A 19,494-nucleotide genomic window follows, 5' to 3' on the forward strand; every position below is an offset into this window, starting at 1 on the left:
TAAGGAAGGAGCAGGTATCTGAAGTTTGTCCTGGCAGCTACTCTCAGGAGTTAGGCTGGAGTGCCTTTATTCAGGGGAGCTGCATCTCTGAGAACAGTGCTGTCATTTGAAACCCACACATAACCAACAGTGTCCCACTCTGACCTACTCTAACTTCAGCTGCATGTACATATACTTTATCTAAAGGCAATAAGAGAACATAAACCGCACCTTAGAAACTATTGTCAGAGACTCCTAAGCTCTGTGCATTACTCATGGGCTCATGCTGAAGTCCTGCTTCAGTGCAGGTGAGCCAGAGGTAAGACAGATTGCTACAAAACAAAACAGTGATGATGGCACAAAAAAAAAAAAAAACTACAGCAGAGGCTGTTACTTCCCTTAAATAGCTCTAGTGAATGTTACTAGTCGAATGGAGCAAAATGGGCTGGCCTGTAGAATATGCTGAGCATACACAAAGCAGAAAGGGTTATTAAAATTGACCTACTTTGCAGGGACTGTGCGTATAATCTTTTTGCTGTGTTAGTACTGGGAAGGTGTAAGTTTTCAGGAGTGTGATCACTGAGCAGTCCCAAATTCAGTAATTGCAGTGGGTGCTCTGTAGTCCAGATCTGTAAGGGTATTCCACATACATGATTCCATTTGCAAAGCAAAAAAAACCACAGGAAACTGCAGGCTCTAACAGCAAGTACCATTTAGGAGCCTGCAAGCAAGAGCAATTGTGCTTCAAATTCATTCCCCAATCAGAGTTGCTCTAATAAACATGCCCTTTGAAAGGCCCTGAGAATTGAAGTGCTTAATAAGTTGATTGCAAAGGTTTTGCCCTGTGTGGCTCTTCAACAGCCCCACAAGTAGCAGGAGCTGTGAGCTGACCTGGGTGTTAAGTGATCTGCTACACTTGGCAGCAGCAGATAGGGCTGGAGGGGTAACATGGTACCTTTCCCCAGTGGGGATTTAGGGGCTTCACCCTCACAGATGCCCTCCAAAAATTCAGTCAGGCATAAGTCCATGCAGATTCCCAAGTATTTATTCTCAGCTTAAAACAACAGCATACCACCCTTCCCAAGCAATTTAGAGAAATCAGGACTGCTGTGTGTATCTGCACAAGTGTCCCATTATGGCAGAATGCATTTGTTTAGGGAGTTTTACTACTGCTTGGCAGGGTGTGTGTTTTCCTTCCTTAGGAGCACTGATCATTTTTGTATTTCCAAAAGCAATATTTAGCTCTCAGTCAAGTAATTCCCAGCATCATTACTAGGTTAATCAGATCACCCAAGATACTGTTGCAGCAACATTAAAGCAGCATCAACTGTAACTGTATTGGCAAGAAATTAGCTGTGAACACTTTTCACTTAAGCAATACTAATATTAGGAAAAAAAAAAGAGCGCTTAGTCAGCATCACAAGTTACCTTAATGCTGTCAGCCAGTGTTTCAATAGAAACTAAATAGGGGGAAATCAAGAATGTACAGTTTACTTTGGAAAAAAAAAAAACAAGGTGGTCATGAGTCTTCCAAACACTCGAGGGGAAAGAGGGTGCAGGGAGAAGGATGCATGCCTGTTTTAGAAACACAAGATGGACAGAGGGACTTTCTTCCCCAACCATGGCAACCACAAGTCGCTAGCAGATTCTCAGATCAAGCTGCTAAAGAGGCTACACCAGAGAGAAGTGTATTGAATCATTCCACCCTTTTAAAGAAAACATTAGGGAGGATGCAAGGTAGGTTCTTTGGCAGTTGTAAAGAGAGCAGGTAGCTGTCTTCAGCCAGCCCGGCTCACTCCTGTTCTCTTCAACTGCAGCCACCTGAAGACTGCTTGGACCAAGTTGAAAAGATTCCTGACTATAAAAGCTCACACCTAGACCGCTCTGCTCCATGTATGCAAAATAGTGCCCAAGCAAAGACTTGGAGATGAAAGCCCTCTGACCATGAGAGTCACCTGTAAGCAGCGAGACTAACGCCAGATCTGCCTTCTCAGCCAGGTGCTTCCCCTGCCTGGAGCAGCCACTTCCACGTGACAGTGGGACTTTCAGTGTCTGGGTTAGCTGCCATCAACCAAGGGCTGCTGTGGGGGCTTCCAGGAAGCCTGGGTGCCTGCCTAAGCTGCTACCCGAAACACTTGTGGCAGGGATGGGGAATGTCTCTGATGAGCGCATCATTTCTCTTTAGATGCATAACTAGAAATTCAGTGCCTGAAGAAGACACAAACCCAGCCCTAAGTACAGGGCTGCAAGAGAGTCAGATTCAGGCAGAAGAAATATGCTGAGGAACTCCGAGAATTAAAAAAAAATGCTGCAGCAAGCCAAAGGTGCCAGGAGGCACAGGCTTGTCAATGTGCAGCTAGAAAACGTGCTTCTGTAAACCTCTCATACCTGCATCCACCAATGGGTTCCCATTTTCCTGGGCAGCATTTCACAGGTCAGACAAGTCTAATGAAGCAGAAACAAGTGCAGGATGGTGTCAGGATTAGCTGCCCCTCTCCCTGGGCTGAAAGAACCCTTCAATTTTCAACCATGTTCCCTTCCTTTGGCATTTTGAGTTGCTCAGGCTGAAGCTTTTCTTGTTACCCAAAGCACATAAAGCCCAGCACATAGTAAAAATAGTTCCTTGCAATCAACCACGCATTATTGCACTGTGGTGTTTAAATGATGTTGTCACCCCTCATGGGCAACCTCAGGTTCAGCTCCATGGCTACACTCCTTCCAAATTTCTTCATGTTATTAAAAAAGTCATTTTGTAGGAAAGGGCTATGCATCCTGCTTGAAGGCTTGTGCACCACAAGAAGCAGGCACGAGGGTACCCTGCAGCATCTCTGCGGCAGGATGGCATTGCTGGTCCTTCTTGCAGGGCATGCGGCTGCAGCAGAGCCCCAGCACCACAGGGGTCTCCAGGAGATCCCTGCCTCAGAGCACATTAAGAGATAAGAGCCCAATGAAAGTAGGCTTTCTCCTGTTCCTACCACCACATAGTATCACCAGCAAATACCAGCTTTACCACAGATCCTCCTGCAGAGAACAGTTGGTTTCAATTTATAACAACTCACTTCTACATTAACACCTCGTAAAGATCTTGTTACAGACCAAGCGCAGCAGGCAGCAAGGTGAGCTTCTGCATATCAGCTTGCTTCTGCCTCCCCTCCCATCTGCGGGGAGCAGCCGCCAGGAAAACGCTGGTCTTGCCAGCCTTTGGTCTGCGTACCAAGGCTTTTCGCCTGCCATGGTTTGTGGGCAGACGGCTGTGTGCTAAGACTAGTCCTGAGGTCATTTCACTCTTTTCATGCAGGTCACGGAATAGCTGGTTAACAGTAACAATTTTCAGTCATTTCTTATCTGGATTGGATGTGGGCCAGGAGCCTGGGAGTGTGCATAGTTGAGAGAAGGGCAGCCCCTTGCACAGTCAACAGCAGGCAGAGCCGGCCTGGCTTTGCCCAGTTTGGGCATCGGCCAACAAGGGTTCAGTTTTCTTCCCAGAAACTACCATCAATGAAGCATTAGTCAAAGTTATACCTGGGAGTAATGGGACCAGCAATATTAAAGCAGCACCAGCTGTAATTACCAGTTAAAGTTGCACCCTTAAGAGGCTATTGGGCAGTATAACAAATTACTTAAAATCCTGGGGACACCATGAACCCCTGGCTCCTTTTGAGCTCTGTGCATGCCCTGGCACACATGAACAGAAGAGCTCTGCTAGGTGCTCTCAGAGCATTCCTTGGGACCTCACCACAGGGCTTCTCAGGCTGGTCCCTGGGGCTTGCTCTGGAGAAGTGAGTGGATGCTCCTGTAGCTGAGTCTGAAGACACAGAGGTTTTATACTTACCAGTACTCAGTCTTTTTATTATATTCAAATAATTTCTTCCATCCATTATTTTCCCATAATAAAGATCTACTGAGGAAGAGGCTAAAGCTAGTACAAGAACAGGAGAAGTGGCATAGCTAAGGCACTTCCCAGCAAGAGGGACTGCTTTGCCCTCTGCTGTCACCGTCATCAAGAGAGGAAAATTGAAGGGGAACATCAGCATCCTTAGCGTAGGGAGCATGTGGCAAAAACAGAGACTAGGATTTCTGCTGTATTTTAACTGGAGATTTTCCCCTGTTCTTGAGCACCTGCAATCAGACCGAGGAATAAATCCTCATTTTCTGCAGAGTGCTGCCTTCCCCCTCACTCCTGTTGTCACCACTCTCTTATCCCAGGGCACAAGAAGGTGGCAAAAGAATAAGGGAAGCAACCCACACAAGTCCTAGCACAGCTGTGCTACATACAGGTGAGGCAGGAGAGATCCTCAGAGAAACCCCAGCCAGCTGGTAGGCTCCAACACCAACATCCACTCACAATGAGCGGGAAAAACCCAAGACAAGACAGACATTTAATATCTGCCCAAGTTATCAGTGTTGTTTTACAATGGAAGAGAAATAAACAGTCATGTAGAGGAACATGGAAATGAGAAGGAGAAACAATTGCAAGAAAGTGGTCAGCAGTGGAAAGCATAGTGCATTAAATCAGAGCAAGAAGCACAAATGCCTTCAAGTATTAGGCTGTGACAAACCCCCAACTCTATAAATGCTTCTGTTTATGGGTAGATGTTAGTAAGATCAGAAGTATAAACAGCAGAAAGGGAGAAGCTTCTGGTAAGATGATTGTTTGGCTGCAGGGACCAGGGCAGTGCTTCAAGCTTTGACCTATGAGCATCCACCTTGCTGCTGGAGAAGCCTCAGTTCTCTCCTGTCTTGATCTCCTTTCATCTCCTGGCCTCAGCCCCACCACTTAAAGCCTGCAGTACAATAGTTATCCAGTCACCAGACCCAGTAAATTGCGCTTGCTTTTTAAGTTATTTGTTTTTTGTTTTTTTAAAGGCAGAGAAAAACCAACAGAGAGAGGCATGATAGCCCCAAGGGGAATTTTCTGTTAAAGTCACTGCCAAAAGAATGACCAATTTGTAAGTGAAATGTTGACACTTTTATAACACAGCAAATATCTTTCCCTTGAGTGAAGCACTTCAAGATTCTTTTTAAAGAAAAAAAAGATGATTTTTGTCAGGATATTAAATACTAAGAGGAAGTGTTGCAATACTGTAACACATTTTCCCTTTCTCTCTGTTTCCCGCTTTCACACACACAATCCCTTCAAGGCTCCACAAAGGAGCCACAGTTGCTTTAGCAGAACCATATACAGAAAGAACAGGTGAAACCCACTGGGTAAATAAAAATCTAGTTTAGAAACATTAGTAAATACCATCATCCTCTTACCAGCACAGTAGTGCAAAGCCCTCCTCACAGGCTGCTGGCTCCCACATCCCTGGCACCAGCCCGCCTTCAGCATGGGCTTGCTTATATTGAAGGGAAGCCAACTGGTGTCAGTGGAAGCGGCTGCTCCCCTCGGTGAAGCACCTGCGCATGATTCCCTGCCGAGGGGGCTCTGTGCCGGCCAGCCAGCCCCCATCACTGCTTCCCCTTGCCTGGGAGACACCTGGCACCAGAGCAAACTGGGCAAAGGAGAGGGTGAAACGTGCTTTAAGCACCTTGAAGTTTGCAGCGCACACTGTATTTGGGTCTGATTTGAATGGAGGCAAGGGTGGGGACCGGGTCTGGGTGCACCCCGGCACGGCTCTGCACCATCTCCTTGCCCGATTCCCCCCAAACCCCTCTCCAGCAGCCTGGAAGGCTGTCTCGCAGGCTGCGTCCCCACGTGCTGCACGGACCCGGGACGCTGCTGAGATAGTTTATACCCTTCGGTCTTTGGTCTTGCTAGAGGACAGCCAGCAAAGAGGGGTGAAAGCAGAGAGGCTTTTGAAGTGGGGAGACCACAAAGCTCATTTAGGATGCATACACCACCAAAAAAACCCCAACCACCAGACAGTAATAACTTCAAACCAGTGCTGACTGGAGTTGAAAACAGCGATGTACTGGCAGAAAAACTAGCGCTTAAGCCAAGTTCAGACGTGGTGTAAGATGAATTTGACTCTGTTTATGATGCTGAAGAGAGCTAATGGTTGCCGGCAGGCAAGTCTTGCTGTTAAAGAGAAGCACACAGCTTATTAAAGGGACCTCTGAGCACTCTTTCAGGCCCAGCAGAAATCATAACCAACCCCCTCTGTGCAGCAAAACCCACTGGAGAAAGCAAGGGCAGTGTCCACGTCTTGCACATCCTATGGCCGGCTGGGCCTGAGCTACATGAACAGGACCCTTGGTGGGATCTGGGGTATAGGACAGGAGCTGCACTTGGTGTGCACGTGGCAGAAATCACCCAGAGCTGGACAAGGAGCAGAGGACAAGGGCTTCTCGGGCTATCAGGGACACAGGCTGGGGCAGGAGGTGAGGCGGGCTGCCTGCAAGCTGTTTTCTTGCGCTGCATTTGAGGATCAGGATTGGTGACCGTGCCTTGTGAGTGAACCAAACAGCCACCTGCATTGTGCTGCCGCCTTCCCATCCCAACTTCTCACCACCATCAGCCTTGACCCGATGAAGTAGCATCATCGCTGTGTCAGTGCACCATTGCATCACTGCATCCTTATACAATAACCAGGTCTTGCGGCTGCTCTCTTCAGCCACTGCGGAGGGCACTCGGTACAGAGACAGCAAAGAGCAGCTTAGGCGTTGCTGAAGGAGCTCAGCGCAGGCTACTTCATCCCACTAGAAAGCCACACTGCGTGGCTGGATTAGCCCTGGCTGTGGAGCGATTTGTTGCTGCTTTCTTTTCCCTGGTAATTTATCGTCTGAATGGAGATTTTTTTCCCATGTTCCTTTTTTTTTAGTAAAGAAGAAGATGGAGTGAATAAGCAGCATTTTATAAGTGCAGCACTTAGGTTACAAAATTATTTATTTTGGGAGATGTTTGGATGGAACAACTTTTGATTCCAAAATGCTAAACATTTTATTGAAATCTCTGAAGTTTTGGATGGTCAAAATGTGCAACAGATCATTTGCTGAAGCAAAGACTCCACTTTGGGTCAGTTTATTTTAAAATTTCAGTTTTCTGGAAATTTTGAAGCATCTCTGAATTATAGCATCAAAGTACAGCAACGACATCTGAGCTACCAGAAAAATCCTGGGCTCTGCCTCTTTCTTAACAAAGGGCTAGCAAGTCTGTGTTGCAAAAACTCAAGTGGCCAGCCAAAGACCAGCGGGTTGGAAGAAATAACATGTATAGTGGGGTTTTGGTTTTGTTTGCTCGCCTCATGTCTTGACTTGAGGCAGAAGGACTTTTGACCTCCTTCCTTACTGAGGGGCTAGAAACATCAAGGAGATTCAAGCCAGGAGTGAGCCTGGGCAAGTGAGGGGCAATGCCCCAGGCTGCAGCCACCCCCGCGTCAAGAAATTTCCCCCAGCAAACCCCGTAAGAGCAGCTGGAGGCATCTGTAGAGGTGTGGATGCATGGCACAGCTTGTCCCCAAACTCCTCCAGCCATGGGGGTAGCCTTGATGCTCCAGCTTTATGCTCCTAAAACCTCTCAGAGGGCAGGGGCCCATATGGCGTACCAGCCCCAAGCACTTTCTGCCCATGATTCAGCCCTGCCATAGGATTTGCAGTGCACAGCTTGCACCAGCGCCCAAAAAACCATGCTGAAACACAGACATCATGGCTCGTGTGTATGGAGGGGGTCTCCTCATAGGCTCCCTGAGTGCATTTTTCTTCACCGCTGCCTTCAGTCTTCCCCTCCTCACCTCTACTTAAAATTAACTTTGCATCGTATATCACCCCACTTTCTTTCTCAGCGCTTTCACCACAAGAGAAAGAGCTGGAAGCAGGAGGTGGAGCAGGGGAGTGAAGGAAAGAAAGAAAATGGAAAAAAGGGAAGAAAGTGAGAGGCTGGGGGAGTGGGGAGGAAAGGCTTGAAAGGGCTTGGGAGGGGACAGGGGCAGGCTGGCCCCCGGCCGCCCACATTGTGCCCGGCTCTATCCATCTAAATAAAGGGACTGTCATGACTTGTGTCCCAGCTGTTGCCTTTCGGGTTTTGGTGTCATCCCCTCCCCCTGTTTGCTCCTCCTTCCCCCCCCTCCCCCTCCTTCCCATTTCATCCAGTCTGCATCAAAGTGCCCCGTCTCCCTGGGCCTTTCCGCCCCCTCCCCGGAGGCACAATGTCCCCTTTTGTGGCCACCACCCAGGTGACCTTTTCTACCTCCTTATCCCCATTTATCCCCGTGCCCCCGGGTAAATAAACCCCGGGGCGAGGGGAGGGTGGAAATTGGGAGGGAGAATGCTGGCACTGGGGCAGATATGCCCTTTTGCACCCGCACTTGCCCTGGTGAGGCAGAGGTGGCACCGGCGGACGCGAGCATGGGGACGTTATTAGGGGGTGGCACGTGCCCACGGGGGGGAACAGCCTGCCCAGCATCCTGCAGTGAGCCAGGGGGTGCAGAGAGCTTTTGCAGATTTGGCCCCAAAAGAGAGCGCATCCCCTTTTCCACTTTATATAAATGCCCATAGCAGCCAGCCCTGCGGGAGGAGGCAGAGGCAGGTTTGGGTTGGGGTGGCCGAGGGCACTCTGGCATGGGTGCGTGGGCCTTTGCGGAGCAAATATCCAGCCACAGCCTGCACCAGGGATGTTTGCTGGGGGAGAAACAAAAACATTTGATGGTCTGGGTGCAGCAAGAGCCTGCCCACAGCTTGTCCTGTTGTGCCTGCAGGCTTCTCACTTCCCTCCTGGCTTTTCTCCCCCCCCATTTATTTCCTGCTGGTTTATCCACTAGTCTCCGCTCACTTTGGCAGAGCTCAGTCACCTTTGCTGGCTGCAAGGTACGGCAATGCAATGGGGTCCCTTCAGCAAGCACTGCAAACAGTCCCACCACTCCTTTTTTTCATTCTCAGGTCACCTGAGAAACACACCCTGTCCCACCAGCCCCTTGCTTGCAGGCAGGCAGGCAGGCAGGCAGCGAGGTCCTGCAGGGCACCCCGTTTTCCCACTTACCAGGCAGGGATGAGTCTGCCCATGGGAAGCTGAACCCGCCGTCGGGAGTGATGGCACAGCAGTAGATGTGGGGAAGAAGGTGGTCTTGTTCACAAGTGTTTCCCACGGGGTTATTTTTCTCCCAGAACAGGGTTTAAGCATCCAATGCACTGAGCTCTCCTGGCACGTAATTTTTAAAGCTGCTGAAGGTATTTAGAAGTGATGCCCTGGGCCTGGTGTAGCTCCGCTGGAGGAACAAGAGGCACACAGGTCTGATCAGCCAGAGACAGGGCCATGCTCGCTGCTGCTGAGGCTGGAGGCCTAGGGCTAAAGCTCTGCATTAAATGGAGTCAGCCTTTTTCTCCAGGGTACTTAACAGGCATCAAGATCTCCAAGAGATGGATAACAACCTATGCCCTGAAGTTTTTACGGTGGCTATTTTCTTTTAGAAAACCATGAGCAGCTCTCTGCTTTGAACCCTGCATTTCCCAGCCCCCCCAGCCCGGCATGTGTCCCTGAGCAACCACAAATGTGCAGAGGCACGATACAGTGCTCCAGCTACGAAATCCCAGTAAAAGCCCTTATTCTGCATGTTTGATGCTCTCAGGCCTTGACATTCAAGTGGCCATGCTTCTGCTGAGCTCTGCTCCAGCTGTGCACACTGGCTGCCCTGGAAAGGCAGGGCTGGGGTGGGCGCATGAACGCCTCCTGTCCCCTGGGGCAGTTGGGGACATCACAGTGGGCTTGAGTGGCTCACCCCAGCTGAGCATCTGGCTCGTGTTTCTTTACCGTCTTTATTTGTAAAGGGAGAGCTCAGATCCATGCAGTGCCCCAGGTTGTCCAAAACGGAGGAGAAATCTCCAGCCCAAAGTCCTTGTCTCCATGTGTTTCAGATCCTATCATGGCTGCCCAAGGTGATACAGTCAGATCCTAAATTAGCCTCTTATAATCTAAATTGAATTTAGACCCAGAAAATCCCCTGCTTTCAGATGTTTCTGGTTACACAATAACCCTGGCTCTCCTTCTCAGAGGAGTGAAATGGCAGGATTTTGAAATTCCTTGTTGGTTCATGTTTGCATATAAATGCTGATTTTATCTTTTCTGTACACAAAGTAAACACAAAGCTGTTTTACAATAATGTTGCCGTTGAAACATGCACCCAGGATGGCAAAACAACCCTGACTTAGAGATGTTTCCAGGCTCAAGGACCATGCCTCCCTTCACACAAAGAAGCCGCCTGCTCTGAGATGCCCAGCCCACCCTCGTCCCTGTTGATGCAGTTCAACAGGCAGGTTTCATGAGGCAGGAGTAAGATCCAGAAGTAAAAGCGAGGCAGTGATGGTAACAGCTGTTGATTCACCCAGCCTGCCCAAGCCAGTGAGCAACCCTAAGTGTAGGTTTCCGATGGAGCTGAATTTTTCCGTAGACCTCCATGAGCCATGGACCAGGCTAGAAGTGCCCAGACCCACTGCAACTGGGCAATGATGGCACTCACTTTAGCTGGGACTTATATCTCTTATCTTTTTTAAATGATGGTCTACACAGGGAATGTAATTCAGATTGAAATAGGGGCTTGCAGTAAAGTAGTTATTGATGATTAACTCTCTGGGAGAAAACTCTTATACTAAAACATCCTCGTTGTGAAAGGACTAAATGCAGTCCTGGACAGGAGCAAAGAGAAAGGAAGAAGTGCTGCTGGCAGGAGATAACTGACATTGAGTAAGTTAATTCAGCATAATCCCTGAACTACAGAGCCCTACCTGGGGATCAGAGATGGCTATACCTAAAAACCAACCACGTCCACAAACCTGACAGCCTTAGTTGTGGAAGGACTGTCCTAAAATCAAAGAAAACCACATTTTCTGATGGTTTCTTCTCTGTCAGTGGATGTTGCAGAAACTCCATTTGAAAGTCAACAGCCTCTGGTGAAAGAGGCACTCGGGTGCAACTGCAGAGGATAAAAATCCAGCCCAAATATCTCCCTTCGGCCATCTAGGAGTGTGGTGTCTACTTTAAGTTAGTCATTTGACTAGTCATCTACTTTAATAGTCCACGAAGATAGAGGCATTTTCTGAGAGCAATTCATTCTGCTTGCTGTAGGATGACTATTCGACATGGGATTAACTGCCCCTGGGTGATGCTTGTCCCTCCTGACTGCTGTAGGTGGGTCCATGGTGAGTAGATGCATCAGTTGTAGCCAGCTTTAGGTGGCCATGAGTAGATGAGCTGCTTTTTGCCCTATGTATCTGAGTGCTCATGGAGGCTGAAGCACTTTCCCCCATCCAAGAAGTCATCTCTGAAATAACACGTATTCAGCCCAAAGTTCTCTGAAGTCCAGGTTGCTGTAGCTTTCAGTGGCCTTTGCATTGTGTCTGTAGTAACGCATCTGAGGCAGTGTTAGAAATGGACTCCGCTTTACTGCTGGTGGTCTGCGTACCTGATCTACAACATGGATCAGACTGAAAAAGCCTGCAACCTCATCCGCTGGCTGTCAAGTCTTCATCTTTAAATGGCACTAAATGCATCCAGCAAAAGCTAGGTAACATGTCTTTCATGCCCTAGCAGTCATATGGGATTCAAATGCTATTGCCTTTGACATTGCAAGAGCAAAACCTGAAAATGTCACACAGCTGTCTCACGTGAAACAATTAAAAAAGTGAACTTGCAGGATATTTCTGTTAGAAACCACACATTGCTTTGGACAAGAGGCTTAGGAGAAGGATTGCACCTGTTCTTGAGGCACTAACTCCTGTGGCCAAGGCCATCAGGAGGTGGGATGAAGAAGACAATTGAGAAATGCCAGATCATTTAGCAACATGAGTTGTCCTGCAGCCCATGTCAGAAGCAATTGCAGTGGGACAAGCAAATCACCCCAAGCCTCCCGGCACAGCTGCCTGAGCATGGCTTATACCTCTGCAGTGGAAATCACGGCTTGCTTCCGTAACGCAGCAGGTTACATCGCAGTGTGTCAAGCCCTGCTGCAAGCCCTCGCTATCATTTGCAGCCAGGTAGGTAATGCTGATGCAAATTTCATTACTACAGGCAGAGCCTCAGCCTGTCTAGAAATGTGAGCATCAGCTAGCACCAGAATGAAAGAAAAAGTATATTAAATTATCAGGAATGATAGGAAATTCACATGCTGGTATCCTGTCTCTAAATGGAGTCACTTGCCCACACAAGTTCCTCATCTGACCTCACTTGGGTGGTTTTTACTGCCTTCATTGTTCCTATAAAAACCTCAGATAGATTTCAGTCCATAAAGAAGATGGAAACTCTATTAATTGCCTTACAGCTGAGAGACAAGCCCACCCCTACCTTGCCCTGAGCCCTCCTCCTTTGCCAGAATCCCAAATCCTGATCCCTCACCAAAAGCCTCAGGGAATTTTAAAGGGTTGGAGAGACTTTCTCCTCTCTGCCTCTGCATTTGTCCTTTCCATTGCAGGAGGGCATGTATCTACCACACAGTGAGTGAAGGGACAGATACAGTTCTCGGCCTTTAAAGAAGCCCTATCATATACATTTTCTGTAGGCGAGCAGATGTGGCAGCTGTGTGTCTCCCAACCCACGCTGGCTGGGTGTCACTGCTCCCATCCTGGTACCCTCTGCCTGTCCCCACAGCCCCCCCAGTGCTCCTGTGTTACCTCCAGCCTCTCTGGGCAGTGATTAATGGTGCCCATCAATCAGGCACCGCTACGATGAATGCGGCAGGCAGTTTGTGATTAACCTTGGGGAACCTTGTCGTCCCCCCTTGCTCCCCCCGGCTGTCCATCCCCCTCTGGAGCCCCCCGCTGAGGTTATCGGGTGAAATGAGGCGGCATGCGTATGTAGGGGGCCCTGGAGAACAAGTCTCCTGGTCTTTTCATATTGAAATAGCAAGGTCTCAATCACTCCTTTGAAGTTTGTTCTGCAGGGGTAAAAAAAAGAACAACCCAAAGCCCAGCGTTTTCTCTCAATAGTGCAGGAGGGAACCAGGATTGGGACAGTCGGGGTTAGTGGCAATGGCAGTGCCGAAAGGAGTTGGCTCGCCTGCCTTGTGAAGGACATGAGATTTATTTGGAGAAGAGAAAGTGTAAAACTGTGGGGCAATTATCATAGGGGACAGAGTTTCACTTGACCTCTCCCTGTTTTCCCTCCTGTCTGGGTAGGATCAGGCGACCCTGGCTCTGCTAGTGCTGTACCAACACAGGATGAAATATAGTCCTTGCTTTCAAGAAATGATGGCAATGATTTCTTAGTTTATTGCAATGCCATTTAATGGCTTCAGCTGGGATTGCTCATCCCTGCCACTGGAGAGGCATGGAAAGGGAAGGTGCTCCATTTCTGCCTATGCCAAGTGCTTATATTCGGGGTTGCTCAGCTGAACCCAGACAGACGTCCTTGCAAACATCAGCGCGGCTTGCCCTGATGTGGCACGGCGCACCTCGCGTGCTGTCAGGACAGATGTAGCACGTCTATATGAAAATAAGTGTCTTGTGATTTCTTTCAGGTTCCTGGCTAAAATGGAGCCATTGCCCTGAGCTCAGCCCAGCCTCAGCAGCATGCATGGGGTTCCCAGGCGCTGCAGCTTGGCACGCTGTGGCAGGCTGAGGAGGAAAAGCCAACGAGACCGTTTGAACTACACCTGCACTTAACACCCGGTGTTTCACTGCTGTGCTCCGTGTTAACGCAGGGTATTTTCTAGTTGAAGGTGTTCAAGGCCAAAGGTTATACCTCTGGGTGAGAGGGTTTGCTCGCCTGCCTGCCTGCCTGGTGGCGGCTCATTGCTGGGGTTTGCATTTCTTGGGCAGGCAAGGCTGTGGGTCCGGGGCGAGCATCCGATGGGTCACACACTGGCTGTGGCAGCAGGGGAGTACGTGAAACAGCCGGCACCTTCAGCAGAGACCAACCCAGGGCTTGTAATCCCAGGAGGGAAGCTCTGGTGGGAGATCATGCTCTGGCAGGTGGGATGTACTTCTCCTTTCCCTCCTCTAACAGTCCTTAGCGCTCCCTCATTTGCTTATAATCACAAAGAGGCTTTGTTGGTAAGAAATAAAGTGGCACGCGCTCCCATTAGAGGCCTGTGGGGCCCTTTTTGGTCTTGTCCCTTGCTGATAAGTATGCAAATTAACAAACGAACTGCAATTAATAGCCAAATCCCTTTCAAGAACCAGCCTCATGCTCAAGCATTTCTGAACAGGGTTCTACCAAATATTTGTCTCTTATTTGAATGGATATCATGAACATTTTGAACTGTGTTGTTCATATATATGTATATATATATATATGTATACATGCAGTCCTGCATGCATGCAAATGTTTGTGCGTCCAGTCGGTGTTTTGATGCTCAGGAGGAGGAAGGCTCGCTTTGCTCGTGGATTTTGGGGGAGCCACTTGGGTTAGCACCAGTTCAGGAGACAGTCTCCAGCATTATCCTGTTTCATCTTCTTCTCTGGCCACCCCATCCCTCCTCACCCCGGATTGTGGGTGCTTCAAGGGTGCTATGGGGCTGCCCCTTGCAGGCGAGTGCTGGCGGGGAGCGGGCTGACTCGCCGCCCAAGGAGCCCGCCAAAGAGGCTGGAAAAGCGAGGCCGAGCTTCACCACAGCACCCAGGGAGGTGGGGCGAGGCAGGGAGGGTGCACGGCTATTAAGATCTCCCTTCAAATGTTATTAAATAATATTTTGCTGCTGCAGCACGACAGGTGTGGAGGCAGGTAAACACAGCCCGGAGCGGGGCAGCCTGCCAAGTCTGTTTCCTTACATAAATCTCTCCACTTCAAGGTATGCAATTAATCCCGGCTCCAGCCTCCGTTCACCACAGACCTTCTTTGTACACATGATGTATTAATCACCAGAAAGGACTTTTGCACCTCTGATATCATTCCTGCTTTGTAGGCTGCTGCAAAGAACTTCTAGGACCAGCAGAGACCCAAGGACGTGGTGGCAGAGGTGGGTTGGCGATGGCATCTCACACCCAACAGCCAGAGGACGAGCGTGCGCGCGTGCGTGGGTACATGCACGTGCGGGTGTGCATACCTCTCTGCCATACTATGGTGTGCTGCAGCCCATCTGACGCTGATTTTGCCAGCAGATCCCCTGTTCCACTTTCCCTGGAGACAGTGGATGTTAATAAGTAACAGGTCCCCACCCTGAGTTTTACAGGGGTGATTACAAGAAGTTCTCATTAAAAAACCAGGAGGACAGCAGATCCCCATCAGGAAGCCTGAGCCTGCAAGAGCCTGCATGTACGTCTGTATCCCCAGTGTACCCAGGCGGCCGGGTGAGCCACAGCCCTATCTCCTGCATCTCAACGGAGGCAGAGGGCACAGCCAGCGGACCAGTGGAGCCTGCCCACACCACACCGGTGCCCAGCACCCCCATCCCAGCCCCGTTTTGGCAAGCCCAAACTCTTCATGCTGTCCAGGGTGAGCTCTGCTGGGAAATGCCTCTGGGGCCACTGCAGTGTCCAGCTTGGACTGAGAGCCCAACACAGCCAGTTGGGAGCTCAGGTGTCAAGACCCCTCTGTTTTCCCTTATATTCCCTATTTTACCCTCCACAACACACACTATATGTTTTACATCCCTTTTTGAACAGGCAGCAACAAGACCCTGGGAATTACATGCTCACCTGGACCCTGGCACCAGCTCTGATGGCCCCTCTGATCCATATTTCCCCAATAAGCCCTGCAGCAGAGCCGAGCATTTCTTGGAGGCCCAAAGCATTTGGGCAATGGCAGGATGAGGCCGAGCAGGAGACACTCGAGTGCTGGCCTTGCTCGTCCATTTGTCCTGACACTCTTTCAGCCGTGGATGCTGCCTCGGCTCCCGGTACAGCTGGCCATTTGCTCTCCTCTCCTTTGTTACCTCCTTACCAATTGCCTTAAGAAAGAGCCCAGGACCTTACATTTACCTGGCTCGCTGTCGGCAGGTACAGCCCTACAAACCTTCACTGTGATGGCAATGACTGCAGCTCGGATTGGGTCAGCAGGGAGGGATTTGGAGGAAAGCAGAGGGAGAGGGGAGCAGATGGCCGGCACGGTTTAGCGTGTACCCAGAGCACTCCTATCTCCAAGGCCTTGTAAAGATTACAGATGTGCTTCTTCAAAGCAGCAGAGATTGGATCATGGAGCAGGCGAACGCCCACCCTGCTCCCAGTGGGGCCGCGTGAGCCTGCGGGGATGCCTTTCCACCCCATCTGCTCGTAAGGGGTCAAGGGCTGAGCCTTCAGCCGCCCCGATAAGTGGGGTGGGAGGGAGTCATGAGCAAGGCTGGAGCTCCTTGTGTGCTTCCAGCCATCTCAGCCTGGTGTTCCATGCGGCCAGCGTAATGTCCCCCACTGGGAATACATCTGCATGAGGCATCTGGGTGGCAGGTCTCCTGCTCCGGAGACTTTACCCAAATGCTGCTCAGACTGCCTCAGAAGCCTGGCTGTGACCTCAGGGTGAGGGGTGAGGACTCAACACTAATGCTTGTGGCTCCCCAGCTATACCTGAAGTTTTTTTGGACATCGCCAGCCAGTGCCTGGTTTATGATGGGAGGCTTTGCAGCCCACAGGTAACCCCCCTGCTTCTGAAACTGCAATGCCCCCTGTGCAGCGCTGTGCTCCTTAGGGGAGCCACGTACAGTGTACAAACACGTGTCCCTTGCTCCAGGGGGCTGCCAGCTTTTAACTTCAAGCCATGCATTATTTTATAAGCCTCTTTCTAAGCCTGCTCGCCCCAAACCTTTCCGCTTCTGGTTTTCCTTTGGCTCTAATGTTTGTCCCTGGATGTACTCAGCCTCTATTCCCAGCAAGGTAAAGACAGCTATGGGGCCTCTCCGGCTGCTGTTTCTCTTGTTGTAGCCTTTCTCTCAGGTGAGAGGCAGTCTGCAAGATGCTGGTTCAAAGTCATTTGGTGGGAACTTGAGTGAAAAAGAGACTTTCCCATTTGCACAGCAAAGACTTGCCCGTCCCAGCCATGGAAGGCAAGGCATGGTGCGAAGGCAGAGCACCAACAAAGTAGCCACTCAGCCCAAGATAAAGCTACTGAACACCAACATTAATTAAACGAGGAGAACATTTTTGTTTCGGCATGTTTATTAATTATTATGATGACTATTTGCAGTTTATATTGCAGTAATGCCTACAGGTCTGAATTAGCAGCGTGGAGTCACTGTGCTGTCCAGTGAGCAAGCACCCAGGCGGGCAGAGTCCCTGCCCTGAAGAGCTTACCCACGAAAACAGCGCGAGCTCAACGCAGTTTTTCAGCCCAGATCCTGACAAACCACCCGCAAACTGTGCTCTGCACCTTGGGGGGCACCCGAACTGCCCTGTTTTAAGCAGCGGGGTCAGAGGTGTGTCCGTGGATCTTATCCTGAGGACCACGCTGGACCACTTCTGCCATGGGGCCACCAGTGGGGACCCAGGGTGGGGGAGACCTGCAGAGCTCACCGAGTGGCTGGAAATGAGGTCCAGAAAGGACCCTCAGTTACCATGTCACCTATTTTTGCCGGACTCATTAGTAGCAAAAGGCTCATCTCCGCAATGCAATGTTTTCTCCCCTCAGGCTATTTTTCACTGGGTTGTGATGCAGAGACCACAGAGAGGGAGAAGCAGGAAAAAAAACAAAACAAGAAAAAGGAAAAACCAAAGAGGCAAGACTTTCTAGGCCCTGCAAGCATTGCAAAGTTTGGGAGCCATTTCTTTCCCACCAAGGGAGCCTTTTCTCTTTCCAAACAGGGCCAAGACAGGAGCAGAAAGTGGGAGTGAATGTGAGGGCATCATGGCAGTGTGGGCACGGTCCTCTGCAGTGCCCCATCACCACTGGTTCCTATGCAGGACAGGGTGACAGGGAGCACCTTGCAGGTGAGAGAGTGGCAATGTGGCTCGCTTGCAGGGCAGGAGGCAGCCAGGGGATGAGTGAGTGAAGCCCCACACCTGTGGCTTGTAGCCCTGGGCAATGGCAATGGGTGATGGCTCCTGCAGCCTCTGGGGGTTGAAAGAGCAATCCCAGAGCTTGGGAGATGGCAGAGGCCAGAGCTCCTGCTGCTCTCTGACTTCCTAGGCATCACTAATTAAATTGGGCGGGTTTCCTCCAGCTGCTGTCCATCACTGCTGCAAAGGAAGGCAAGCCCTTGCCTGGCATCCTTGAGCAGTGATGGAGAATTGCTGCTGAACTGCAAAGCTCCTGCATTTCTGACCACCTCTTTCCCTGTCTCCCAGCTTCCCAATGACTTGCTGCTATTTAAAAAGCAGGCGACGGCCTTCGTGGTGTGCCCAGGACAGCGGAGGGACCCGGAGGGCACTGGCCACTCTCAGCACTGGGGCTATGCAGGCACCTGCCAGTCCTGCTGCCGCTGCCCTCCTTGGGGGGCTGCCTGCATGCTCCCCACCTTCCCCCTTCTCTCCCAGGGCAAGCCCTTCTGCCCCAGGACCTCTCTGTCCCACAGGGTCCTGCCACCCCCTTCGTCTGACTTTTCAAATCAGAGCTGAGAGGAAAATGTTATATCAACCTGTACCTTGAGTCCCTCCAGAATAAAGAGCTGGAAAGCCTCAGGCAACTGTCCAGTAAGGCCATCTTGAAAAAAACCCTGAAAATGGTAATTTTCCTAATTTTTGGTGGTTTTTATTTCATTTAAGACTAGGAAAGAGAATACAGCTGTCCCTGTGCCCTGGCTTTTGGACGACATCCTTGCAAGTGGGGCACTGCTGGGGAAGGAAGGGGCATGGATGCTGTGTTAGCTGGGTCTGCAGAGGATGGGGCCAGGGAGGAGCCCCCAGGGCCCCGGGCACAGGTCTGCCGAGTGGCTCTGCACTCATTCATCCTGCATCTCTGCACCCCCAGGTCCCCAGGTGAGATAGAGCTGATCCCAGCAAGGGGGCACCCACCAAATCCTGGGCAATAGGTAGGGACCTCAGGAACAAGTGGAGTAAGAGTATGCGTGCCCTCTCTCTCCTTCGCCTCCCTTTGTCATGCTAATGAAGAATTAGTTTTTTCTTTTGAATTCTTCCTCCTCCAGCCCCAAATAAGCCACCTCCTCACCTTCTCCCCCCTCTCCCACCACCTGAGCTTTTCAAACTCGGCTCCTTGACCCATGCCTGGCTCCGCACCACCAGACAGGAGCTGGAAGATCTCTCCTGCTGCCTCCCTTGCGCTGCTATCAGGTTCAACCTGTTCAATTAGTGGTGCCCCAGGCGCTGTGGGTTGCAGCTTTCTCTTTCTGCTTCATTTAATTTGAACACACGCACCTCTCCCTCCCTCCTCCTCCCTGCTTGCTTCGAGGCCCCAGGCTCTGCACTGTGAAAGGCGCAAGGCAGGGCATCACTTACACACCTGGAATATGTTGCAACAAGCCCAGCAGCCTTTTACAAGGAAGTCTTGGGCCCAGACGATGAGTTAGAAAGTCCTTTGCAGAGCCGCCTTTCTTGGGTAAAAAAGTGCGCAGCTAAACCCCATCCACTAATTTTCATTGCTTCTTGGGGGATTGGTTTTCTGCCCTGCTTTCTTCTTTTTTGGGGGGGTTTAGCATTCCCTCATGCACACGTGGAGAACCAGCCAGCCGTGCATGTACACAAACAACAGACGCGCCGAGGGAAGGATTAGCTGAAACTGCTCCTGGCTTTTTTTCTGGTTTCAAAAGGAAGCCGCTATTGAAACACTTC

The sequence above is a fragment of the Nipponia nippon genome, unplaced genomic scaffold (genome assembly GCF_047370975.1).
Source record: "Nipponia nippon isolate SJK-2023a ecotype South Korea unplaced genomic scaffold, ASM4737097v1 scaffold_10, whole genome shotgun sequence".
Classification (NCBI taxonomy): Eukaryota; Metazoa; Chordata; class Aves; order Pelecaniformes; family Threskiornithidae; genus Nipponia; species Nipponia nippon.